We start from the raw sequence: 26,527 nt of genomic DNA, 5'->3' as shown, positions 1-26,527 counted from the left end.
TGGGAGCTGGGTGTGTGTGGGGGGGCAAAGGGGGACCTGCCCCAGCCCCAGCCCCCAGGCCCCTCCCCCAGGCGGCAGGGAGGGAGGTGGGGCAGAAGCCTGGGTGCCTGGCAGGCCCGCAGAGAGGAGGTCAGCCCGGAGGGGGGTGGTGTGTTGGGGTGCCGTGGGGGTCACAGGGCAGGGTGTGGGGGTGGGGCTGCCCCCTCTGCCCCCTCCACCCTGCCTCAGGTTTCATGCTGCCCGCCTGCTTCTCCCCTGTGCAGCTGGAGGTGCGGCCTGGGAATCCAGCCTTCCTGGTTCAGCTCAGCCCCCAGCACTTCAGGCCAGCGTGGTCTGCGGGCCACCAGCCCCCGAGGGGCCCCGGCCGCCCAGGCCGTCACCCCCTCTTGAGGGATGCAAAGGAGGAGAAAAAAGGAGGCTATTCTTTCTGTAGCTCTTACGGTCCCTTCCGGGGAGGGAAACCGAGGTCCAGAGGCTGCCTGGGGGTGGGATCCTACACGCTGGCAGGGCCCCCGGGACCCCCGTCACTCTGGGGCGCGGGCTGGTGGCCGACACAGGGACAGAGGGACGTGTGTGCTGCTGTCTTCAGGCTTGGAGAAGGCAAGAACCGCCTCTGACAGCTCAGCACTTCTCCAGCCTCCCCCCTCCCGCCCCCCACCAAGGCCTGCTGTGGGGAGGGGGGCACAGGGAGGTCCATGAGTGGCCTCAGGGGACAGCCCCCTCCAGGCCACCTCATCCCCCCACCCGAAGGGGACTGGCTGAGCGGGAGGGAGAGGAGGGGCGTGATGGTGGGAGCCCCTGGCTCGGCACCCTGGCTCCCCTGCAGGGCCCGCCTGTGAGCTCCAGGGAGGTGCCCGGATGGAGCTGCTGGGGTGGGCAGGGTGCTGATGGGTGAGGGTGGAGGCTCGGGGGGCAGGGGGTGTGCTCCCACCACACTCTATGGAGCTGTTTTCCAAAGTCCTTCACAAGCCATGAACACTAGTGGATTCGGTGACTGGGTGACGGGCACTGAGGGGGCACCTGACGGGATGAGCACTGGGTGTTATGCTGTATGTCGGCAAATCGAGCTCCAATACAAAAAAAAAAAAAAAAAGAAAGCAGAGGCTCAGAGGAGGCTTCACTCCCCAGGGACCCACTGCCGGGCCTGCAGCAGGTCTGATGAGCTTCTCGGCCCCCCTGGCAAGCGCTTGGGAGCCAGTCCGTGCCAAGCAATGAGCCCGGCCAGAGGGGCTGGAGGCCCAAGGGCCAGCAAGCCCAGCTCTGCCATTCACAGCGCTGCTCTGGGCCTCAGTTTCCTTTTTTTAAATGATTTTATTTATTTATTCATGAGAGACATAGAGAGAGAGGCAGAGACGCAGGCAGAGGGAGAAGCAGGCTCCCTACGGGGAGCCCGATACAGGACTCGATCCCAGGACCCCGGGATCACCCCCTGAGCTGAAGGCAGATGCTCAACCGCTGACCACCCAGGTGCCCCAAGTTTCCTTATTTCTAAACTGGGGTGATAGCACCAAGCCTGCTCCCAGGCTGCTTCAAATATCGGGGGAGCCTGGCCAAATGACCAACGGCCAGAGGACATGCAAACAAGCCCCCAGAGACCATGGAAGGGTGAGCAACCGGGAACAGGACAGCAGAAAGGGTCGGGCTCCCAGTGAGGAGCGGAGCCCCACACCCACCCTGGGGCTCTGGGCGTCCTTCTCCAGGTCCTGGCCAAGGTGGATGGGCAGCCACATGCTGGGGGCTCAGCTCAGGGCTGCCACCTGGTCCCATTACTTCTGGGTTTGTCTAGAGAGCCCCCCTGAGCTGTCACCTCGACCAGCTGGGTCTCCCAGCCCAGCATCCAACGGGCTCCGGCCTGGAGGGTCTGGTGGATGTAGCACCCCACCTCTGGGGAGTGAGTGGGGAAGTCCGTCCCCCTCTGTCCCCCGCCTCTGACGGCTCAGCCCTCTGGCTCAACACTCTGTCCCCAGAAGCCTGATGATGCTGCCAGAGGCTTCCCAAAGAAACCAAATGTCTCCTGGCGTCCTCTCCACTCTGGGGCGGCCACACCATCACCCCTTCTGGAGCGATCGGCTGGGATGGCAACATCTCACCAACAGGGCCCGTGCCGAGTTCAGCCCTAGGATGCCTGCTGTGAAAATCCACACCTGTGTGCACATGTGGAGGTGCACCTGCCGCACACGGAGCCACAGGCCTATGTGCACATGCACGCAGACACCAATCCTGTCCTGCACACACACATGCACATACATGTGCACCCCCCACACACACCTACACGCCAACCCTCCCCTGTAAACACACCAGTGTGGCACACGCATCAGAGTCAGCCCCCCCCCACCCCCATTTGCCGGCCACTTCCACGGATGCCCTGGAGCTGTTCGGCTGGTCAGCTGCGGGACGGACGTCCCAGCACCTCGGCGTGGAGATGTGGCCCTGCACCTGGGCTGGGTGGTGCCATCTGCCACAAAGTCAATCCCGGGCCTCCAGCCTGATGGCGCGGATGCAGCATCATCCGGTCAGGACAGGAGCAGTTATAAATAAACGATGAGGGGAGGAAGAGGAAAGGGACTGGGGGCAGCTCCCCCTCCCCTGCGGAGAGGCCTGGGAGGGGATCCTGAGGGCTGCGGGCGACGCTCCGGACTGTGGACACATTCCAGGCTCAGCTGCTCTGCGGCAGGGCCCCTCCAGCACAGCAATAAAGCAAACAACACTTTCAATAATTCAGCAGCAGGAGAGAGGATTTAGGAAGGAAAGCGCACCTGGGCATTGGGAGAGGGAGCATGAGGAGCCGGGGCGAGGGGGCGGGGAGAGCGGGAGGGCACGGGGAGGGCAGGGAGGGCAGGGAGGGCCGGGAGGGCAGGCTGGACTTCCACCCCCGCCCTCGCACCTTGCACCTCGCACCTTGCACCTCCTGGTCCCGTCACACTTCCCACCTGCTCCCCCCTGTTCATGTCCTGCTGAAAGCAGAGCTTCTCCTTCCTGAGCAGTGACAGTCGGTGGCCACGGAGCACCGCCCCCATCCCCCCATGAAGAGCCCGAGGAGTCCCCTGGCGCCCCCCTCCCGACTCGCGGCTCATGCAACCTCTACAGACTCTGCGGACAGGGAGGGAAGACCAGCACACCTCCCCCCACCCCCGTGCAGGTCACCCCTTGGAAGCTCTCCTCAGGCAGCACCCGCCCCCCCCCCCCCCCCCCCGAGATCTGCCTGCCAGGACCCGTCACCCTCATATTCCTGGACCTGAGCCCCCCACCTTGTCTTCCACTAGGGCAGCCCTCAGATATCTGAGACACACCCCTGGGCAAACAGCCGTGGCCCCTACAGCCATTTCACTGGGGATGTGCCCTGGAACGTCCCCCTGGCTCAGGGCAGCCACGTCCAGGGTGAGCCCAACATTCCGGGGAGGCTCCACCGGCCAGCTTCTGCCGTCCATCATCTGGGAATGTGCCTTTACTCATGCAGGTAAAGAGGGCATTGAGGGCAGGCGCTTAGACTAGGGTGACCATACCCCCCACCCCTGCTCTGTGCACTGGTGTTTGGAGGGGCTTTGGGAGGGGATGATAATCGGGTGAGGCCGTGCGGGCTGCGGCCCCTGGGCTGGGGTAAACACCCTTGTTAAGAGTCACAGGGGAGCTTGGCTCCTGCCTCAGCTTCCTGCTGCGTGCGAGCACCACGTGAAAACCGTGAAAACCGCCGTCTGGGGCCCCGGGGTAGGGAGCCCTCCCCAGAACCCGCCTGTGCCAGAGCCCTGGTCCCGGCCTCCGGCCTCGGGCGCTACAAGGAGTGCGTGTCTGTTGTTTCAGACCATGCAGTCTGGGCCCGGAAACCATCCTCCTAATTATACCAAAGTCACCAACACGAAAGCCTCTGGGTCTCCCTCCTCTTACAACCAGCCGTTTAGGGTTTTTGGGCCCGAGAGCGAGATTTCACATGAGTTCTTACTACGTGCTGTTAAATCTCATCTGTGCTTCTGGCCAGCAGACCAGGCCAACTACCGCTTACGCCCCTCACTCCGATGGGCTAGAACCTGCGCCAGGCCTGAGCCACGCTTCCACTCATCACCGGTTAAAGGTCATCCCGAGGACAGGGTCGAGGGCAGGGCCCTGTGGCACAGCACCCGGGGCATCCCTGCAGCCAGCGTTCTTTGGAGACAGTCATTCCGGCGACCCTGAAAGCACCTGACCGCACTGTTGGCCAGTCCTGGACTAGAAGGGGGTGGTCGGGCGGGATCTGATCGAGGGGGTGATCTGTAGGCCAACCTGGAGGAGTCGAGGGAGAGAGCCCTACGGCTCGTCCAGGAGAGGGAGCGCTCCGGGCGAAGGCCCTGTCACTCACGGGATGTGCCTGGCCATCCTGAGAATGTGCGAGGTGGCCCGTGAGCTAGAGCCGTGAGAATGAGGGCGAGCAACAGGAGAAGGGGTCAGAGGAGTGGTGGGGCCAGATCATGGGAGGTCTCACACGGGAGGGAACTGTGACAACTCTGCCTTTCTCCAAGAGAGCGGGGAGCCACAGGAGGGTGTGAGCAGAGGAGGGGCACAGTCCAACTTCGACTATTTAAAAGCATCGTCATCACCCTCGGAAGCACATCCCTTACAAAGACGGGGAGGGCCGGTGTCGGAGGACAAATACCTCAAGATCACCTCCAACCCCCTCAAGATTTCCTCAGAGCCCCACTGAGGAGTGGGGAGGACTTCTGGGCCTGATGAGCAGTCCTCGCTCACCCTTCCAACCGTGATGACGAGAACGTGTGGTGTGTCTTTGTTCACTCACCGTGTGGCTTTGAGCCAGTCACTTAACCTCTCTGAGCCTCAGTTTCCTTTTTGGCAAAGCGAGGATAACAACATTGACCTCTCTGGATGGTTTCAGGGCTTAAGGATCCCCCAGGTGAAGGGCCTGGGCCCGGGCCGGGGGGATCTGATAAACAATCACCACTATAGTCCCAATCGAGAGACATCAAGGAGGGGGACGTGAGTGAGTACATGCGCGTGACACTCGAGGGGGGAAAATGCAGGCTCTGCACAGTTGTTCGGGAGGCGCCGGGGTCCCACTCGGCCTTCCAGGCAGGGACCTCTGGGCCTGGCCTGCAGGGAGCCCCTGTGGAAGCGGCTCCTCCGGCCCCGCCCTGCTCTGCCCCCGTCCTGGTTCCTGCATCTCCCTCCTACCCTCTCTCCAGCTCATCTGCAAAGTGGCCGTGACTGGCAGGCTGGGCACCCAGCCCGGGGTGGAGGGCCGGGGTGGTGGAGACATCCTGCTGGTTTGGGCAGAGACCAGCAGCCCTGCGGGCCACATCCTGAGGACGGTTCACACAGGAAGCCCCGAGAGACGGCGCTGTGGGGTGCATAGCAGAGCAAGGGGAGGCCTGCAGAGGCGAGGCGGGCCTCCACTCTGAGTGCTTCTCTCCCTCCCTTCCCACAGACCTGCTGGAGTGGTGGCCCCAGCGACGACGGCAGAAACCAAGGAGGACCCCCACCCGGATGATCTGCTGGAGTACCCGTCTGATGGGTTCAGTGATTCCCAAGCATGGTAGGTGCTCATGGCACGTGTGCCGACGGGGTCACCGGGCCGTGGGAGGCCTGTCCCTCTGCAGGAGGATGAGGTGCGGGGACGGGGCCTTGCCCACTGTCGGCTGGCTTGGGGCGGACGGGGAGGGCGGATGGGGAACAGTTGGCCAAAGGACTTGACGTAACGATGAATACTTATTATATAATTGCTAACATTTCAGAAAAACAATTTTTAGGTTGCTTAAAAGTGAGGGTCGTCACTCCAGGCTCCCGGGGCTGGTGTCTGCCGGCAGCAGCGGGAGGCAGGAGCAGGGGTGTGATGGCTCAGAGGAGGGAAGCAAAGTGCCAGCAAGACCCTGACCCAGGCTTGAGGGATGTGGGGGTGAGGGGGTGGGGGGGGAGAGGGCTGGTGCTCAGCCGAGAGTGGAGGACCCAGAGGCATACGGCGGAGCGGCCAGGTCCCCTGGGCTCACTTTCCCTCTCCAGCCGTCCCACCAAGGCCAGAGTGGCCCTAAGCTGTAACCGCCATCAACTAGCCATCAACGGGAGTAAGATCCCGTCGGAGCCCCCTGCTCCCCACCCACCAGAGACCACCTGCCCTTCTGTCCTCATCACTGGGGGTCACTGGGGGCCGACAGGAATCAGGTGTGTGCAGCCAGGCCGGCCCTGCCCCCAACAAAGGCAGATGTCCAAGCGCCTAGAGCTGCACAGGCCTCTCCCCTCATGGCCCGTCCCCTGAGGATCATGTCAGGGCCTCCCCATCTCCCCTCTCCCCCCTGCAGAGCTCTCCATGCTCCCCTGGGGCACGTGTCCCTGGGCAGAGCTGTCCACCCTGGAGCAGGTGGGGATGGCTGTGAAGTCTGAGAGAGAGAGAGAGAGAGAGAGATGTGTGTCTTGCTCTCTGCACCGTGACCTGCCTCCCGCTCCCCGAAACCGGATGATAAATTACTCTGCCCAAGCGGAACACGCCCGGACAAGCCTCCTTTCCAACTGTAATTAATACCCTGGGGAAAACACAGACTCGGGGTTTTTATACTTTCGCACAAGCACGCACAAGTACACAGACTCCTCTCTCTGTTACCCTCCAATCCCCTCTCAAATATTTCATGTCCTGCTTCGTTTGTGGGTAGCACAAAACCACCCAGCTGGATATATCTGAAGCCAAGGGAGGCGTCGGGGACCCTTTTCAGTCCCCGTGACCCAGGACTTGGGAATTTGGGAGCTGACTTTCTGGGACCTGGTACTCGTGTTCAGCTGATGCAAAATGGCTTTGGCCTTAGCAGGGTCAAAATGGCCATGGGTCTGGGTGAACTCTTCATGGTCAACATTTTTGGGCATCTCCCCCCATACTTTTCTTCCATTGTGGTGGCCTAACTGATGCACTAGTCCAAACACACGTGTGCATACGTATCAGAGAGCTCCAAACACGAGATATTCCTGAAAAGGCTTTACAGTGAGTTAGGAGCTTTGTAGTCCCAGGAGACTAGACAGCCAAAGACCCTGACAATGGAAATGCTTTCTCCAAAGAGATGAGAGCCCTCATTGGCCAGGAGCGGTGGAATCCACTGTATTCCATGCTGGCCAGTTGGCTTAAGTGTGGCAGGTGGAGGCATCTATGAGAAAGGCTCAGATGACCAAGCTCAAGAAATCTGCATTCTCTTACCAGGAACATAAACTTTGCTCAAGGGAAATCTCCAGCAGGAAAAGAAGCCTGGACAGCCAAGGCTGTGGTCTTGCCTTGTGAGCCTGGGCAGATCATTTGCCTTTCCTAAGTCTCAGTTTCCCCCACCCATAAGAGAGCGTCAAACGGGACAACACGTGTTGAATGTGCCGATGGCTGTCTGAGGCCCTGGTATGCTGGGAAATGCTGCGCACAGATCGGGGTAAGAGTGTGGCTCTGTCTAGGCCCCAGTACACAGAGGAGGGTGTGGGGACTGGGATTCAGAAGAGTGAACAGTCTTGATGGGTCCTCCTCCCTGCTTGGTTCCTCTTGTTGGGGCAAGGAGGACCCTGTACACCACGACAGGCTTACTCAGCGAGGCAGTGGGGCCACTGGGGGGCTCTGGGTTCCCTTCTCTGCAGTTTCCTGGCCTCCCCTCCCACTGAGGTTCCACTCCCTTATTCTTTACCATCAAAATGTTTTCCTGAGAAGAGGTTCTATGAAGAGCCCTCTAGCCATCCTTCAGGAGCTAAGCTCCTGCTACTGCAGATGCCTCCTCCCTTGCAGAGGAGGCCAATCTCAAGACAAACGAAACAAGGGCATCTGTCTCTGTGCTCAGGGCGTGTGTCCCCAGGCCTACAAGCCTCAAACTAGCACTGACTGAGAAGGGGTGTGGGGAGGAGGGCCAGGAATGGACCAGGTAGGCCTAATGGTCAGTGCACGTGACAGGATCTGTGCTGAAACAGGAAGAAGGTTCCATTGCTGGTCAAGACACAGAAGTAGGGACTAACCTACTTTCCCACTTGGCACAACAGCAGGTCACTCGGGAATGAGTTTCAAGAAACGGACAGCAGATGAGGAAGGACAGTGACCCCTGAGAGGCAGGCAACCACAGAGGGGAGTCCCTCCCCGCCCTCCACTGCTGCCCCGTGGCTCACTGTGTGCAGAACTTCTAGGCCAAGATGCAGGGACCCCAAGTCAAGCATGGTGAGCTCCCTGAGCTGAGAAGCCAGGACTGAGAGTCCGGGGACCCCAGCATGGCTGGACTTGTACCCAGTGTGCTGGAGAGGAGAGAGCTGGATGGAAGGAGACCCTAGAGGACCATGGAGGGTCCCCATGATTGTTTAGCTGAGTACAGATCATCACCTGCACTGGAGCAAAAGCCCTGAGGCTCAGGGAAGAACAACGTTAAAGGATTATGGGATTATGGGAAACTTACTTGCATGCATGGGGCCAGGAAAAGTATGTGTCCCTGCCCGCCTCACTGGAAGCCTTCATGGTTCATGGAGCAATGGGTAGAGTGCTCAGAGGGCCTTGGCTTGGTAGTGGGATTATCTGACCCAGACTAACCATGGCTCAGGTCCATCTAGCCAATCTTAGAAGTAAGATCTGAGAGGGGGGGATCGAACAGTATCCTAGTAATTTAACTGTGTCCTAGAACAAAACTCAAGAATATTTATAGGAATAAAAGTAGCCAGCACCCCACGGGGTAGAATTTACAATGTCCAGCATCCAATCTTTGATTGGTAATCTTTGATTACCAGGCATGCAAGAAATGAGGAGAAAAATCAATCATTTGAACCTAACTCAGAACTGACACCTATGCTAGAATTAGTAGACAGGGATGTGAAAACACTTACAACTATGTTCTATGTGTTTCATAAATTACGTGCAGATGTGTAAGATATACAAGAAATGTGCAAACTGAACTTGTACAGATATAAACTATGATGTCTGAGGTGAAAAAAATACATTGGATGAAATCAACGGCAGATTAAACATTGCAGGAGAAAATACTAGAAAGATCCAGGGAAACGGGACACATTTTTTACGCAGACAGAACAAAGAGAGGATTGCCAGTAGGCTCTGAGACCATGGGAGCCAGGCAGGCCCTGAAACTTTGTAGCACTGAAAGAAAAAGCACCTGTCAACCCAGACCTCCACACCCTGCAAAAATGTCTCCCAAAACAAAGTTGAAATAGTGACTTTTTCAGACATACAAAAAACTGCAAGAATTTATCACCAGTAGATTGGTGCTGTAACAAATACTGAAGAGAGTCCTTTGGATAGAAGGGAAATGACACCAGATGGAAATATGGATTCACACAAAGGAATAGAGACCATCAGAAATGGGAACTATATGGATAAATACAGATTTTTTTTCTTTTTACTCAAATCCCTTTAAAATACTACTGTCTAAATAAACAAAAATAACCATGTGTTGTAAGATTTGTAACATACGTGTGTAAGGCCAGGAGGGAGAAATGTCAGTATGCTTATATTGCTTGTGAAGTGGATTAACATCATTTGAAAGTAGACTGTAACCAGCTTAAAAACCCCATAAACTCTAAAGCAACATTCAATATAAAAAAACCAAAGAGCTATAACTAATAAGTCAAGAACGGAAATAAAATGGAATACAATAATTTTAAAAAATTCAAAAGAAAGCCAAAAAAAAAGGGAAAAAAGATATAAAGAAAAACAGGAAAAACAAAAAATAGTGAGTTATAGACTCACTTCAAGTTTGAAAATCAACCAATCTAATTCATCAAATTAATGAACTAAGAAAGAAAAAGCATCTGATCATTTCAATAGACACAGGAAAAAAATTTAACAAAATTCAACACTGACTCCTAATAAAAACCAATAAAAATGCTCAGCACACTGGCAATAGACTCAGGATGCAAGTGAATCTATGAAAAACCTACAAGTAACATTATAATGTTAGTTATAACTAACAGTCAAGGAATTATGTTCCCTTTACTATCAGGAACAAAACAAGGATGTCTGCTCTCCTAACACTTCTATTCAATAGTGTGCTGGAGGTTCAAACCAGTGGAACAAGGCAACAAAAAGGAACAAAAGACATCTAGATTGGAGAAGAGGAAAAAGTAAAACATCTTTTTTTCACAAATAACGTGGTAATCTGTATAAAATATATTGAAATCTACAAAATGGTTACTGGAACTAGTTGGTAAATTTGGTAAAAATGCAGATTCAAGATCAATATAAAACACTTTTTAAAATTCTATACATAGCAATAATCAGAAATTGAAGGAAAAAGACCATTTAAAGTGGCATGAAAGTAAAAAATACTTAGGGTCAGTTTGACAAAAGATGTGCAAGACCCACATGCTGAAAAGTACAAACCACTGATGAGAGAAATTAAAGAAATCTTAAATAAATGAAGAGGTATAACTTGTTTATGAGGCATAAGACTCAGTACTGTCAAGATGTCAATGATTCCCCCCAATTGATTTGATGCAATCCTGACCAAAATCCCAGTAGGCTTTTTTTCTTCTATAATTCACATGCTGATTCCAAATTTCATATGGAAATTTAAGGGACCTAGAATAGCTAATACAACTTTGAAAAACAAGAACGAAGTTGGCAGGACACTGGGGCAGCTCGGTGGTTGAGCACCTGTCTTTAGCTCAGGGCGTGATCCCGGGATCGAGGGTCGAGTCCCACATGGGGCTCCTTGCAGGGAGCCTGCTTCTCCCTCTGCCTCTCTCTCTCTCTCTCTCTCTCATGAATAGCTAAATAAAATCTTTTTTTTAATAAAAGAACAAATTTGGAAGTTAACATTACCTGATATCAAGATTTGTTCTAAAGTTATGATAATCGCAACAGGTGGGGTAGGACGTCAAGACAGACTATATATAGATCAACGGAACCAAGTCCACAAGTGGACCCACACATATATGATGACTGATTTTTGCAAAGGCAATTCAGGGGAGAAAGGACAGTCTTTTAGTAAACAGTACTGAAATCAACACACAGATTCAGTTCAGGAAAATGAACTTCAATCAATGCTTTGTGAGCACACACAAGAAGGAAGTCAAGATAAACCAGAGACCAAAATATAAACTCTGACACCTATAACATGTCTAAAAAAAGCACAGGAAAAGAAAATCTTTGTGACTTTGGATCAGGCTAAGATTTCTTAGATAAAATATCAGAAGTATGATCCAAAGAACAAATGGTTAAACTGGAATTTATCAAAATGTCAAATGTTTGCTCTTTAAAAGACACTTTTATGAGAGTGGGAAGACAGACGAATTAGGAGGCAGTGTCTGCAGAGCATGTACCTACCTATAAGGGACTTGTACTCAGTATACATAAAGCACTCCCCAAAGGCTATATCGTAAGAAGACAAATACCTACTTAAAAAAAAAAAAGTTAATGGTGGACACTTGACAGAAATAATGGACGTCAAACAACCCACATAAGATGCTCAGCGTCACTCAGCTTTAGGGAAATGCGAACTCAACCACAGTGAAATACCATCCTGTGCCCATCTTAGTGGCAAAAATTCCCACAGCCAATACCACCAAGTGTTGGGGAGGACACAGAAGGCAATCCCCGCGCACGGCTGGTGGGCGTGTGAAATGGCACAACCACTTTGGAAAAAAGTTTGACATTCACTTTAGTGCACCATGAAATCCAGCCACTTGGCTGTGTAAGGTCCTGTACCCAGGAGAGAAGGAGGCCTGTGTCCGTACGAAGACTTGTGCAGGAATGCTCTCAGCAGCCTTACGCACTGATAACCAAAAGCTGGAAATGACCCCGTGTCCTTCCAGGGGTGAATGGAGGGACGCCCTGTGGCGCATTCAGAGCACAGAATACTACTCAGCAATAATAATAATAATAATAATAATAATAATAATAATAAATAAAAAGCACTAACTCTTCACGTGTGCACCACGACCTGGGCGAGTCTCAGGATACCTAATGCTGAGAGAGAGAAGCCCACCAACCAAAAAGAGCACATGTAGTATGATGTTAACTGTCTAGAATGTTTAACCACTCAGAGCGACAGGACGCAGATCAGTGTCTGCCTGGAGGGGGACTGGACAGCCCGGAGGAAGAGAGGAAGGGGCACGAGGAAACTTTTGGGGGTGATGGACCAACACATCCAGCGGCTGGACTGTAGTGATGACATCATGGGTATGCCCCTGTGTCGAAATTTATCAAATCACACGCTCTACATAATACGCGTAGTCGATTGTAGGCACAGACCTTGCTAAAGCTGTTCAAAAAAAAAAAAGAACGTGCAATAATCTGAGCTTGCAAGCCAGACAAAACATCCACATCACCCCTTAGAGGGTGGATTCCTGAACCTACAAACGGATTCACCTGAAGACTCCTTTGGTTGCTTCCGCCCCGTAAGATACGACTCTGTTTACAAAACGGCACATCAGGGAGGCGGCCTTGCAAGGGGAGCGCGAACCACATGGGACACTGACAGAGACAGGACGGCCAGTCCCAGGGGGCCCTGCCATGCACGGGGAGAGGAGCCCCAGGCCCTGCTTCTCCGGCCCCTCCCACCAGTGAGCGGAGCCAGAGCTGCCCTCCCCACGAACCGGGTTCCGGCACAGAGCTAGCTCCCTAGCCATTTGGCCAATGCCTACTTTTGAGGCGGGGGCGTGCTTGGGGGCAGGAACAGTACAAAAGAGATCACCAAAGTAGAATTGCCAAGGAGGACGTTAGACTCTGGCACCTGACAGCCTCGCTTTGCATTTCTCAGCTGTGGAAAACGTTCGGCAGTCTTTGTGCACAAGGCCTGAGACCCAGGAGCCCGCGAGGAAAAGCCAGCGGGGGGGCCCAGGGTCACAAACAGGCAGCAGGCTGCACTTTCTAATGTGTTCACAACAGATACACGTTACTTCCATGATAGAATTCTCCCCCAAAGTAAAATTTTGCAACTGAATTTGCAGGAGATTGGCGGCCGGCGGGTGATGGACGCTGGGCTCCAAGGAGCATGCGGGTTGAGGGCTGGGGTCAGGAGTGTTACTGCCTCCCCTCCCACCCCGTGAGGGTCACCACTGGGACCTGAGCTGATTCTGCAGCCCTGGCCCCCAGTAGACCAGGCTGGGGGTGGGGTGGGGACACGAATCACTCCAGGTTCTGAAGGCCTCATGGTTGGGGGGATGCACACCTGTGCACTGAGAACCCAGGGTGGGGTTGGGGTCGGGGGACTGCTTCCTCTGGCCTCTGGGAGTCGTTGAGCTATGTCGCCCATCAACATGCTCCTGCCCTCTCATTTCCCTTCTGGCTCCTCTGGCCCCCTCCTTCCCAGCGTGGGCCCGTGCTTTGGAGGACGAGAGAGAGGACACGTCACCAGTCACCATCCTCAGGTGCTAACCCAGCCAAACCCTCCATCCTCCGCCCCCAAGCCCCGCCCCTTCCCACGAGCTGGGAAGCCCCAGAAACCCCCAGCACTCATCGTCAGCAGCTCCCAAGATGCTCAACATGCTCACATCTGTCAAAAACTATTCGGGGTCGGGGGGGTGGTGGAATAAAAAGAGAAAGTCTTTATACCTTTTATTCAGCCAATTTTTCCCGAGGCACTGTGGGCTCTCTAAGAAAAGAAGGAGAGAGAGGAGAGAATTACAATCAGGGATGCCACCGCGCATCTGGTTGCTCGCTTGCTGCCTAGTCAGGTGCGCAGGAGGAGGGAGCCAGGGACCCGCCCCGGAGAAGCCCCTGCGCTGGCGGCCTCTGCAGCGACGCTGGGAGCCCACGTTCCGCTTAACAGACAAAGGAACACAGAACGCCACGGGCCTGCGCTCCAGATTTTCCTAACGCGGCTTCGGCTTCTCTGCAACTCGGGGGATATCCTGTGCTCCCCCTCTCTCCTCCCTTGGCCCCAGACTCTGAGTGGCCCCTCCCCGCTTCCTCCCCACCCCACCCCGCCCCACCGGGTTTGGAGGTTACCCACAAAGGCAGACTTTGCCACTGTGGACGGCGGGTGGTATCCAATCCCAAACTGGGCCCTGCCCTGTTCCGCTGTGTGGATTTTTTTCCCTCCCAAGTGTCCCTCCACGTGGGGTCATGGCATGTAGATCTAGCTTAATATTAGTCAAAGCTTAACACGAAGAAAAGCGGACGAGCTGCTGCTGCTTCAAGAGAAGTAAGAGAATTCTAAATCCCACAAACACATGATTTCAGAAGCAACTGGATGTCGCCTGGAGTTGTGTGCAGCTTCCAGGAGCTTCCGTCAGGAGGAGGGGCTCAGAGCTGACCCTGGGGCAGCAGGGACCGGGCACTTGCTCATCGGACGGTCCAGGGACCTGGGGCCAGAGAGACCAAGGCACTTGCCTGAAGTCAGGAAGCCGAGCCGGGGCTTGGGGACGGCACATGCGTGTCTGGCCCCCTGATCCTGCCCTTTCCTCAGAGGGGCTTTCAGGGACTAGGAAAGAGAGGTGTAGTGCGTGTGGGCGTCATCTGCTTTTTCTGAACTTAAATTTTCCTTGCTTATGTTAATAACGTTTCAGAATTTTTCAAAGATTTTTATCTGTAAGTCATCTCTACACCCAACCTGGGGCTCGAACTCACAACCCCGAGATGAAGAGTCGCACCCTCCGCTGACTGCGCCCGCCAGGCCTCCCCTAAGGTTTCACAATTTTAAGTGCATATATTTGTGCACCACTTTTCAGACTGTGACAAAGTACTTCTACAATTTACTGTCTCAATCGTTGTCAAGTATACAATTTGGTGGCGTTAAGTCCATTCACACTGCTGTGCAACCACTATCTGGTTCTAGAACTTTCCATCACCCCCAAAGAAAACTGCACTCTTGTTAAGCAGCCCCTCCCCCTCTCCCCACTGCGTGTGTGCTTGCGTGTGTGCGTGCGTGTGCGTGTGCGTGTGTGCGTGTGTGTGTTTCCAACGAAAAGCCTCTGGAATCCAAACACAGACTGGGCCTCTCTCTTGAGATGGAGAAACACCACGGTCATCACTGTCATCCACGTCACGGTAAAGAGCAGGTCGCCGCAGTCACGTGCTTGGCACATCTTATGCACCAGGCACTTGACAACTAACGGTTGCCTCATTCAGCCCTCGTAACCCTGAGGAGGACGCGTTAACTGTTCTGTCCCCCATTTTCAGATGACAAAACGTGCCGATGGGCTAAGCAGTGGTGCCCCCAGTGGCGGGGACAGCTGGTTTCCCCCGGCAGGTCCCTGGGGGGCCCCCTACTCCCTGTCACCCCCGGGGTGGACGGCGCCCTTCTCAGTGGGAAAGGAGCATTTGACGGCACAGAGCCTGCTGGTGGAGTTTGTGCAAACCCCGGTGGCTGCATCTCCTGCACAACCTCCCCCTACCACCCACCTCGTGCACCCCTCCCGCTCCCCTGCCCCCCACCCGGTCCCCAGGGCTGCAGCAGAGCCGCCCGATCCGTCCACCACACGGTGGGGAGGCCTCATCCAGGCGGACCCGAGTGTCGATCGGCATCTCCCCTCTCCTGCAAGACGGCTCGTTTCCACGTGCGGCCCGCAGAGCCACTCGGCGGAGGGGTGGACGGGAGCGGAAGGCCCCGCCAGGTGAAGGCGGCGGCGTCACAAAATGAGATGGATTGAATCAATCAGCTTGCATCAATTGCCGCCTTCAGTTGATTTGGGGGTTTTCTTATTGTTGACTTTTTTCTTGGTTTCTTAAAGTGAGTTTTCCTCCCGATTCAATTCAATTTAGTTCCATTTAATTCAGTCCCTCCAGCCCCGGTGAGCAAGCCGCCCAGAGCGCAGGTCGGGGCCGAGCGCTGGGCTGGGGAGCTGGGTGAGAGGGGTCTGCTCCTCGGCCCGCGCGGCCCTGTCGGGGCTGGTCTGAGGGTTTGGGGTAGAGCACTGCTCCTTCTCGCCCCGCGGTCCTCCCACCTGACGGCTCCCACGTCCTCCCCACAGCATCCTCTACACCCCAGGCCCCACGCCCAACCTGCAGGCCTCCTCTGGGTGTCGGGGACGCCGGCTCTGGAACACCCCACCAGGCAACGTCAGCGCAGGTCGGGGGCTGGTGGGGCACCCCCCTCCCCACCCGCCTGCCTTGACCCCCAGGCACCCCTAACAGCCTCCGAGTTCTCTGAAATGTTTCTCATTGTCACGAGTGTCCTCGTTTGGTCAATGCAAAAATATCCAGTATGAACACGGGTGTTAACACCTGCTCAGTCCCTGGCTCAGAGGCTGGGAGCCACGTCCATCTCCAAAGAGCCTCTGGGTCTTGAAAAATCCAGAAGTGGAGGGATGGTTGGAGGTTCCTGCTGAGCCGAACGCCTCCACTATCCGTGGCGCACGATGGTCCTCCCCCCGGCCCCGCCCTGTCCTCTGCAGGGGTACACGATCTCCAGTGTCACGAAAGGAAAGGGGCTCGTTGTGAGGAAAGGAAGCAGCTCCCACTGGCACCCACTCCAGCTGTGGCCCAGCGACTCTCCAGGTGTGAGCCAGACAAGGACGGGCCGACCTGGACCTGCCTGACTTGCCTTCTGGGATGAAGAGTGGCTTCCCCGCCCCCGTTCTGCTCCATCCTGTCGCCCACCCTACCCCACGGCCCACGCTGGGAGCGAGGGACCCAGAGGGGAGGAAGGCGCCTGGAGCCCTTGCTGATGACACCCGAGGGCAAGCTCCTGGGGTGGGAAACGTGGAGCTGATTCTCAGCCTCTCTGTTAGCAAACACGGCTCTCCGCCTCTCAGCAGGATAATCAATTATGGTGATTTTTGCCTGGATGATCAGGTTCCTAGAGGGACACAGCTCATTAGGCCAGGGGTGCTGACTGCCCCAAGTGCACTTGCGTCAAGACCCTTCGGAGACGGCCAAGCAGAGCAAGAGGCGTGACCCAGCTCAGGGGGCCTTCCCTCGGCCGCCCCCAGCACCGTGGCCCCGGACGTCTGTGGAGCCACGAGACAACCGAGACTCCTCCCCGGGGAGCCTTGGTGGGCTTGGACGTGTGCGGGGGCTGCTCTCCGCCTGCGGGGGTGGGAACTCCTGCTGCCCAGCGCGGCCGCCTGTGCCCTCGACTGCGAGCCCCACAGGGGAGGGGGTGCATGTGTGCTGAAGGAATGACTGAATAAACGGATGGATGGACGGATGAGCGAGCCAGCCAGTCAGCATCTGCCTCCCGGGACCCGACCCCACGACTCTACCGAAGCGATGGGGTCCTCCTAGAGTGGTGTTTGCTCCCGGGAGGTCCCCACTGTGGATGAGACTCACCCATCCACGGAGACCCTTCCCCCGTCTCCCTGCCCACGTGGCTCTGCTTTACCTGCCCCCGCCCCCACCTGTGCCCACACCGGCTCCCAGCGCGCAGCTGACCTGCGGCCTCGGGCTGGTCCCCCGCACGCTGACCCCTCCCTGGTGAAGCTCCTCCTCTGGAGCACTTGTTCCCTTGTTCCTCTCTCTAGTCAACCCCAGCCAGGTGACACCGATGACCCCTGTGACCCCGCTTCCTTCCGTTCACAAAACGTTTTGCTCTTTCAGAAATGAACCCACTGCCGGCTTGTATCGTCCTTATGACAACAGCGACACGTGTCCTGCCCCCGAGCGAGGCCGGTTTTCAGTGTGGTTCACACCAAACAATCTGCCGGAAAACCTCCCCGAGGGTTGCGGTGCAGACCCCTTGGCTCTTGTGCGGCTCCTTGTGGGCCGCTGCCGCCGCCGCATCTGCATCCTGGACACCCCACTTCCCGCCCCGGCAGGGATGGGGGACGCGGAGAGAGCAGAGCACGACCTCGCGGCGGGCTGGGACTCCCGCTGGCCCAAGCACTTCTCTCCTCACCACCTTGGGTCTTATTCACTGAGCAGCTATGACGGGCCAGACGCTGAGGATGCGTCGCCAAGCCCGCACAGTCCCACGGGGTAGGCAGTATCGTCCCCAACGTCCCGGTGAGAGAAGGGGGGCCCTCACACGTCCAGCCTGGGCTCAGCCCCCCGCGGTCCCGGGGGAGCGGTGTTTGGACACCCATCCTATGCGCCTTCTTAGCTCTGCCGGCAAGAAGAGGGCAAGAAGAGACGAGTCAGCACAGGTGCCATCGCTCCTCGCAGACGCTCAAGGGGACCACACACCCATTTTTGCAGGAAGAGGCTTGGGAGAGGGAGTCTTCCTGCGAAGACACAGGGTCTTCATGTGCTTGGCCGTCGTAACGAGAGGCCCCAGCCTGGGAGGTCTGAACGGGTGCTGGGGGCAGGGGGTCCAACGTCAGGGTGTCAGCAGATCGGGGTCCCGGCGAGAGCCTGCTTCCTGCCTTCCCGCTGATCTCATGTGGCGGGCGCCGAGCAACAAGGACGGGTGTCTCCTCTGACAAGGACCCTATTCCATCATGAGGCCCCACCCTCACAACCTCAGCTCACCCTGGTCACCTGACAAAGGCCCCCAACTCCCTCACAGTGGAGAGGCAGGATGTCACCCTGCACGTTCGGGGCCCACACTCACTCAGTCCACAGTGCTTGGAGGGCCAGTGCCCACCCTTTGCTTTGCTCCTTCTGCGTCTCCCCACGCGAGCCGTGACGCACTGGCTCTCGGGGATAGTCGGAGCAGATTTTTTGGCGTTGAATGCATTGCTGCAGTGCGGCCTCCGGTGCCAGGAAGGGCCTTGGGGGCCCCCTGCCCACCCAGGTGGTGCCTCTGCCCTTCCGAGGAGCAGCAGGCCGGCACTGGGAGACTCAGGATGGCTCTACGAGGCCTGCCCGCCCGCGGGCACTCCTGTCACCTTACCTGGAATTTTATTAAATGGCCTGTTTTGTGCTCTCTCTCTCTCTCTCTCTCTAAGGGGAATTGGAGGTGAAGGGCGCAATTTTATAAATAAAAAATTAACTGTGGGTGGCTTAAACATGACTTTTGATGATGGAGATCATGATGGCAGAGCTACTTCAATTTAAAGGATTTTTTTTTTTCCTTCTGAAAAGAAATTCACCTTTGGAGAGGAGAGAGGAGGGGAGGGGAGGGGAGGCCTGACGGGAGGGGAGGGTGCTGGCTCATGTCTCAGAGACCTCAAACCGTTGTGGGAGAGACTGGGAAGTTCTAGCAGGTTCTGGACATCCATCCGAGTGGCTGCAGGGGCGGCCTTGGGTTCTGAGCCCACCCAGGCCTGAGGGAAGCTCCGCCTCCCGAACCGGCCTCCATGGGGCGGCAGGGCAGGTGTGCGCTTGCTCTGTGCTCAGGGCAGCCCACATCCCTCTCCCGGGAAGCCTGGTGGGGCTCAGGGACCACCTGCTAGGTCCTCTCGGGCCCTTCCAGTGGGGGAGGACGCGCCCCAGGCTTTCCTTGACCCCTGCCCGCAGGGACGTGCCCCGGGCCCTGCCATAACAGCACTGCTGACGCCCACCCAGTGCCCGCGGGTGAGACAGGTAGAGGCCACCTGGCTGATTACTGAGTCTGCTGTCCCCCGGGACACCTGCGGCTCAGCATCCGTGCCAACCCTCCTATCTGCTTGCTCTCCCGGCCCTGCTGTTCTCTGACCTTCGGCGGCCTGCTGGCTCTCCCAGCTGTGCTGGGCTCTGTGACACCCTGATGAGTGCCAGGCCCAGGGACGCCATCATCGCTCATGCTCTCTAAGAGGCTCTGTCTGGAGGGGGTGGTCTGTGGGCACCAAGCCCTCAGTGGGAGCAGCCATGGGGAAGACGCTTCTGTGCCCTAGCTGAGCCCAGCACAGCTCTGGGTCACAGGACAGGTGGTCGCCTGCAGCCGAGTGGCACTGAGGCACTGCTGTGGGCCACCCTCCTGCCCCTGGCTCAGCCTGGTGTGGAAACTGAGGCCTGGAGGTCCCCGAGGTCGGCCCTGCTGTGGACACGGAAATCCCCAGGGTCCCCCTGGCACGGAGGGGAGGCAGGCGGGCCGGCCTTCGGGCCCTCCCTGAGGAGTATCAGTAGGCTCCCACGCTGACCACGTGTTTCAACATGTCTGCAGAGCCCCAGGGGCCAACAGCACGCGGATGAGACGAGATGTCAGCTGTACTGGGGAGCAGAGCGCTCCCGGAGTGCATGTCCACCGGGAACCCCAGAATGTGACCTCGTCTGGAAATAGGGCCTTTGCAGATGTAGCTGTGTAAAGGTCAAGACGAGCGGGCCCTGGACTAAGGGGGGGACCCTAAGAACCAGCCAGCAGACACAAGGCAGAGGACGGGCCACACGCCGAGCAACGCCTGCAGCACCAGAAGCGAGAAGAGGCCGGGAAGATTCCGCCCTGGGCCTCCGGAGGGAGGCTGCTGGCCCCTAGGCCTGTGAGGCCACCAGCTTCTGGGGTCTCAAGCCCCCAGCGGGTGGTGATGTGTTGCGGCCACCCGGGGACGCTCCTCTCGGGGCCTTCGAGCAGCCTCGGCACTTGTCCAGCTGCCTGGAGGCGCTCCCTCCCCCTGGGCGACCCTCCGTGACATCATTCCCGAGGCACCAACCCCTGGGATGCTCACCTCTCCTGGGAGGCGTCTTCCCAGTGCTCTTCTTCATCAAGCTGGGCGCCCACGCTGCTGTCCCATGACTGGACCCTGAGAAACAGCTTTCAGGGCGAAGGACCTCAGGAGAACCAATAATCTCCTGGGGGGGGGGTATTTCGAATCTACTTTTTATTTATTTATTTTATTATTATTATTTTTTAAAGATTTTATATTCACGAGAGACACACAGAGAGAGAGAGAGGGAGGCAGAGACACAGGCAGAGGGAGAAGCAGGCTCCATGCAGGGAGCCCGAGCGGGGACTCGATCCCGGGTCTCCAGGGTCAGGCCCTGGGCCGAAGGCGGCGCTAAACCGCTGAGCCACCCAGGCTGCCCTCAATCTACTTTTTAAATTTGTTTTGGGTTTTTTGGTTTTTGCTTATTTGGCTTTTTATTTTCTACTGTGGTTAAAATATAGATGATATAAAATTTATGATTTTAACCATTTTTAAGTGCACAGTTGATTTAACCATTTTTAAGTGCACAGTTCAATGGCATTAAGTACATTCTCATTTGTTGCACATCCGTCCGTCCATCCATCTGCCTCCAGCACGTTGTCATCGTCCCAAACTGAAACTCTGTCCCCATTAAACACGGATCCCCCCCCCCCCCCCGGGCTCCTGGAAACCGTTCTTCCATTGTCTATCTGTGAATCTGACAACCCCAGGGGCCCCTGTGAGCCGAGTCACGTGGCATTTGTCATTTTGTGACCAGCAAATTCCATGTAACGTGAGGTTTTCCAGGCCCGCCTGTGTGTGGCAGGTGTCAGAACATCCTTCCTTCTCATGGCCGAGTAATATTCCGCTGCATGGACGGTCGGTCCACATTTCGTTCATCCGTCCATCTGTCGATGAGCATTTGGCTTTCCAGCCACGCTTAAAGATGAGAATCGTACTGGCCGTGTTGCCTGCTTGGTCGCCTGCAGGTTCAGAAAACCACGGCGAAAACCGTGGCCCCGTGTCACTAAGTAGAATTTCAAAGCCCCACAGCTCTATTTTTCTGTCCTTCCTGTTCTCTGATCTTGATGTCAACCTATTGACTCGTTTCCATTTTATTTCGCGTCCTTATGAAAACAGACACAAAGCCGTCTGTGGCACCCAACGAGGAGAAAAGCCGCAGGCACTCGCGGTGCTGATGTCACATCGGGCCCTGCACGTCCCGGAGGGCGCACCTGACTTCACAGCTGCCCGGTCTCTGCGTCCGCTTATCCAGGCAACAGTATTTACGGGGTCCAGGCGGGGTGTGGGGAGCAATGATACGGGAGGTGGATGCCGGGCCCGCCCCGGAGGGCGCTCGGACCATGGGCCCTGCACGCCTCTGCCTGGCTCCCCAGCCACGGCCACACGGGCACGCTGGTGTCTCATTACGCTGAGGAGGCTCTTCGTCTTTCTAATGCAAACCGCAGGGGCAGCAGAGGGCCCGTCCGCGCTGCTCCCCACGGAGCCGGGCGCTGCACACCGTGTTCTCTTGAACACTCGCCGAAGTGGAGTTCAGGGATGGCCGTGTCTGGGCGGCCGTCCAGTCTCCACTTGGCTGCTCCGTCTTGGCTCCCGTCCCTCCTGTTTCTTTAAAAGCTGGCTCTTGAGTACAGAGAGAGCCGGCCGGGAGCTTCAAAGCCAGAGCTGGGATGGGTCTCCTGTGCCAGTCAGGTGTCAAGTCCCATCCAGCATCCCCTGCAGGTGACCTTTAGAAACCTGAAGATGCAGGGCAGGTCCGCACCGGGAATGCAGCCCCCGCGGCAGAAGCGCTGGGTGGGATGGGAGGGGTGGGGGCTGGCGCTGCCCCATTTGTGGGACTTGGGGTCTGGCGCCAGTGGGCGGCGGGGAGGGCGGCGGAGGCAGGCCCGGGAGCGGAGTCGGTGCGCGGGGCAGACAGCGCCATTCAGCGCGCCGACGGCCCAAAGCCGGCTTCTCAGAGGAGGCATATTTTCCATCAATAATTTAGACGTGGCCTTTCTCCTTTGGGAGACGGGCAAAATCTCATTTCCTGAGCAAATCCCCTAAGAAACCAACCTGTTCGCTCCTCTAAGATTTTCAGAAATCTGTCTGCATCAACCTACTTACAAAACAAAAGTAGATAATGGGCTGAGAGCGCTGGGAGCGGGGTGTTAGGACGGCTCGCGGGCCCGGGACCGGGTCTGCCGCCTGCGCCTCTCCCACCGGCGTCGGGAAGGCGGGGAGACACCGAGAGCAGAGCTGCCCTGTTCTGGTTTAATGCATCAGCTAGAAAATCATGTGTAGAAACAGAAGAACGATGCAGAGATCTTCCATTTGGGGGAGAGCCGTGGGACTTGGGGGGTTGTAGCTTTTCCCAGCAGCCCGCAGGGAAGGGAAGGCCCTGGCTGTGCTGGGTGCTCACAGCAAAGGGCTGCCTCAGTTTACTCTCCTGTAAAGTGGGGGTGAAGATGCTCCTGACCCCTTGGTGCCCTCGTGAGGATTAAGGGAGACCAGGTGCCTGGCCTGCTGCTGCGGAGGGGGCGGCGGATGGCCGTGCTCGGATGATAATGGCAGGACCTGCTCCCTGTCTGGGCTGAGTTGCCCCCAAACAGGAAGGAAAGGGTGGGGCTGTCCCATGTCCCCAGCCCCCCGGGGGCACGGCGGGGGAGGGAAGTTTGCGACAGACTCCCAGGAGGCTCTGCGCTTGTGGGCCCCAGAGGGACGAAGAGGCCGGCAGCTCCTTACAGCCCAGGAGGGCAGGTGTGGAGATCTGGGTGGGCTTCACCTGCACCAAGGTGCCCTGGGTCGGGAAGGAGACTCAAACCCCAACGAGCGCGGCGTGAGATAAACCACACTCCCCAAACTAGCGGGTTTACCTGGGAGGGAGCAAGTGTGAAGCCAAGACGAGTGGTTTTCGTGTATGGGGTCTGTGCTGTGTTCCTGTGTTTTAGGGAGCACTTGGCACAAATCATCACAAATCGCCCCCAAGGCTGCCAGTTGGATGTGTCCGTCCCTGGGCGCATGTGGGGAAGCCGAGGCTTCTCCAGGTGGCCGCCCGGGCAGTGGCTGGTGGCCCCGGTGGTAGAGGACGTGTCAGTGTCACTCTCGGGGGGGTGAGGCTGGAAGGGGCTGGTGGGTGTTGACATGCAGAGCGATCCAGCGTCTGGCCTTATTAATCAGCAAGACCCAGCTCTGCAGAGCTTCTGCTCCGGGCTCAGAGCTCTGCAGGCTTGGCAGGCCACCCGGGGGACCGTGGCCACAGCCTCGTCACCTGGAGAGGTGGACCCCTGCCCGCCGGGTCCTTCCTGTGAGCTGGGACTGGCCACTGAAGGTTGGGGAGGGGGCCTCATCCTAGGAGCACCAGGTAGGAAGACGAGGAAGCCTGCCCGGCGTGCCCAGGACGATGCCCCCTTCCCCCAGATTAGCAACGTCGCCTGCCTCCTTCCTCTTCTGCAGCTGACCAAGGACTCCTGACACCCCTGAGCCCCGCAGACCCGCTTCTGGGACCACACGGAACCTGGACACCCAGCACCGTTACAGCCACCTGCTAGAGCGCCGGCAGCCAAGGTGCGCTTGGGTGTCCAAGCCCCCGTCTGTGCTGGGGCTGCGGGGCCAGCCCAGGAGCGCGCCTTCCATATACAAACCCACCAACCCAGAGACCCTAGACACTTGGGGCCACTTCCCCCCTGCTGTCATCTCCCCAGGGCCGGGGACCAGACAAGACAGTCTTCGTGGTGCAGAGCCCACTGCAATTGTTCCACTAGCCGGTCCTGTGCCTGCCTAGCTGCCCCTCGGGGTCCTTCCCATGGAAACCACAGTAAAGGCTCTTGCCCACATGTTCCCGCTCCCTCTGCCTCCTGACCCACCCTGGTGCTTCCCCATGAGGGGCACCTCCCGTTTCTAGGGACTACTGAGCATATAAATATTCTGTCCTGACCATCATTCCTGCGTCTGTGCGTTACTGTACCCGATTAAACAAATCCTGGGTCCCCGGGAGAGCACCTGCTGGTCTCCCCCTCGGGGTCTTGGCTCTTGTAGGTGGGAGCCAGGTCTCCCTAGTGAAGCCGAGTGCTTCCCCAGGGGGCCGGGGAGTGAGTGAGTGAGTGAGTGCAGCTTGGACACCGCGCTCTCCCTGACGGTCACAGCCGCAGAGTCACCTCACCTCGAAAAGGTGATTACAGCTCAGTGACTCCCTTTTGGGATTAACACATCTCTGCTCGCTTTACCGGTTCTGGAGTCTTCTGCTGGAAGCCGTCGCAGAAGTGAAGAGTGAACGTGGCCCCCCTACCAGACCCACGTCCTGGAGAGCATCTGCCTGGGACTAACCCACATTGACAAGCGGCTAATTTGCAGATTGTGCCTCTATCGACAGTTCTGGTTTATTTAATAATAGATAGTGGCTGTCCTCCGCTCACGCCCAAAGTCTTTGCTGAGACGGGAAACATGATGAATTGCGAACGTGTTTATGCTGACATTCCCGAGGCCCTGAGGCTCACGGTCAGGACTTTTCGATAATAATTACAAAAATGACTTTTGTTAGGGGAGGGGCCCCTAATGAGGACAAGGTGTGGGCAGACTGCCGCCTGCCGCTGGTCGACGCCGGGCGAGTATTCGCTTCGACACATGTGCTGGCCACGGCCCTGCCTGACCTGGGCGACATCTGATTTACGAAAACATCAGAGCAGGGCTGAGGTTCACGGGAAGGACCCCTGGCACTCTTCCCTGGCTCCTCGTGCCCCCTCCCCTTGGCTGCTTCAGCCTCTGAGCGAGCCAGCGGAGCCTCTGGGCCGCCCTCCCTCGGCCCCTTCCTCTTGGAGCGGCACAGGCCCCACTGCGCCCTGGCTCCCCCTGCACGGACTCCTACATGGAGGTTTCCAGCCCAGTCAACCTGGGTCCCTCTGGACACGGCCACCACCCGGCCTCTGGGGCCAGGGTCACTGCCAACTGTGAGCAGGACAGTGGACTGGCGGTTACTCCCCACCCCCTACAGCCCTCCCGAGAAACTCCGAAGCCCGGGCATTTCCCGACGGTGTTGGTGGGGACTCAGGAGTCCAGGCTCAAAGACTTGGCAAATTCGCTCTTGCTGCTCCTCCCTGGTGTCCTCTCGCTGCTCCTCCCTGGTGTCCTCTCTGGCCTATCTCCTGTGCAGCTCTGGCCCCTCCAGTGGGTGATGGAATACCCAGGCTCCCCCAGGTTCAATCCTGGCCTTTCCCTTCTTACCCCAGGCGGTGCCCCGGGCCACTTCGTGCATGCTCTGGGTGTGCCGCCCCCTGCTAGATGCCTGATGGGGCACCTCCAGTCAACATCCCCAATGGTCAGGCCAGCCCAAAGTACGTATATTTTTTTATTTTTTTGAAGATTTTATTTATTTTTTCATGAGAGACACACAGAGAGAGGCAGAGACACAGGCAGAGGGAGAAGCAGGCTCCATGCAGGGAGCCCAATGTGGGACTCGATCCCTGGACCCCAGGATCACGCCCTCAGCTGAAGGCAGATGCCCAACTGCTGAGCCACCCAGGTGCCCCCAAAGTGCATCTTTCCTGGAGTGTCTCCTGACTCCTCCAGCACGACATGCCCAGGGCTCAGGGTCCCCCTGCTGTCAGGCTGAGCTCTGGAGTGTCTGTGGTTCACCTGCTTTTCCTTACCGTGTGCCACCTCCCACCTCTTCAGCTCAGGCATGCACTTCCCACCTGGACCGAGTTCCAAGTGGTTCTCAGGCTAACCCCCCTGGGACCATGCACAATTGCTTCTACTGTCAAAGCATCATGGGCCCCAGGGCTTTGGCCCTTTGTGCTTCTTGCCTCCCCTTCTCCCTAGCTGGGGCATCATCCCCCACCCCTCCTTAATCCCAGGGACTGAAGATATGCCCCGGGTTCACATGCATTTTGGGAGAACTGTGTTTTCAAGAGCAGTAGGGAGAGCCCCTGTGGTCAGAGACCAACGCTTTCCCCTGCCCCCAGATGTCCAGGGCCTAGCCCCTGGGACCTAGGACTGTGTCAGGTTACACAGTGAAGGAGGATTATGGTAGCAGATGGAGTTAAGTTGGCTAACTAGCCGACCTTAGAATAGGAGGGTGAGCTTGGATTACTGGGGGGGGGGGGTGCAGTGTAATCACAGGGTCCTTCAACATGGAAGGAGGAGGCAGGTTCATAGTGAGGAGGCTCGATGGCATGAGAAAGACCCTGCCCCTGCCAGCTTTGCAGGACGAGAAGGGGCCCCAAGCCCAGGGACGTGGCGC

At 57.1% G+C, this 26,527-nt stretch overlaps 1 protein-coding gene across 12 annotated transcripts in view; it reads right to left on the bottom strand.

Annotated features, from left to right (window-relative positions):
• RBFOX3 (RNA binding fox-1 homolog 3) overlaps positions 1–26,527 on the bottom strand; it is a 407,797-nt gene that overhangs the window by 103,334 nt on the left and 277,936 nt on the right. For 9 of the 12 annotated variants that reach the window (XM_072746484.1, XM_072746486.1, XM_025999888.2 and 6 more), the window contains exon 4: positions 13,481–13,520. The exons of the other annotated variants lie outside the window; for them this stretch is intronic. The gene's annotated coding sequence lies outside the window, so the exon portion shown is untranslated. The remainder of the gene's footprint in view (positions 1–13,480; positions 13,521–26,527) is intronic. 12 annotated transcript variants of the gene reach the window in all.

The sequence above is a fragment of the Vulpes vulpes genome, chromosome 2 (assembly GCF_048418805.1).
Source record: "Vulpes vulpes isolate BD-2025 chromosome 2, VulVul3, whole genome shotgun sequence".
Classification (NCBI taxonomy): Eukaryota; Metazoa; Chordata; class Mammalia; order Carnivora; family Canidae; genus Vulpes; species Vulpes vulpes.
This window is presented reverse-complemented; position numbering and strand designations above follow the sequence as displayed.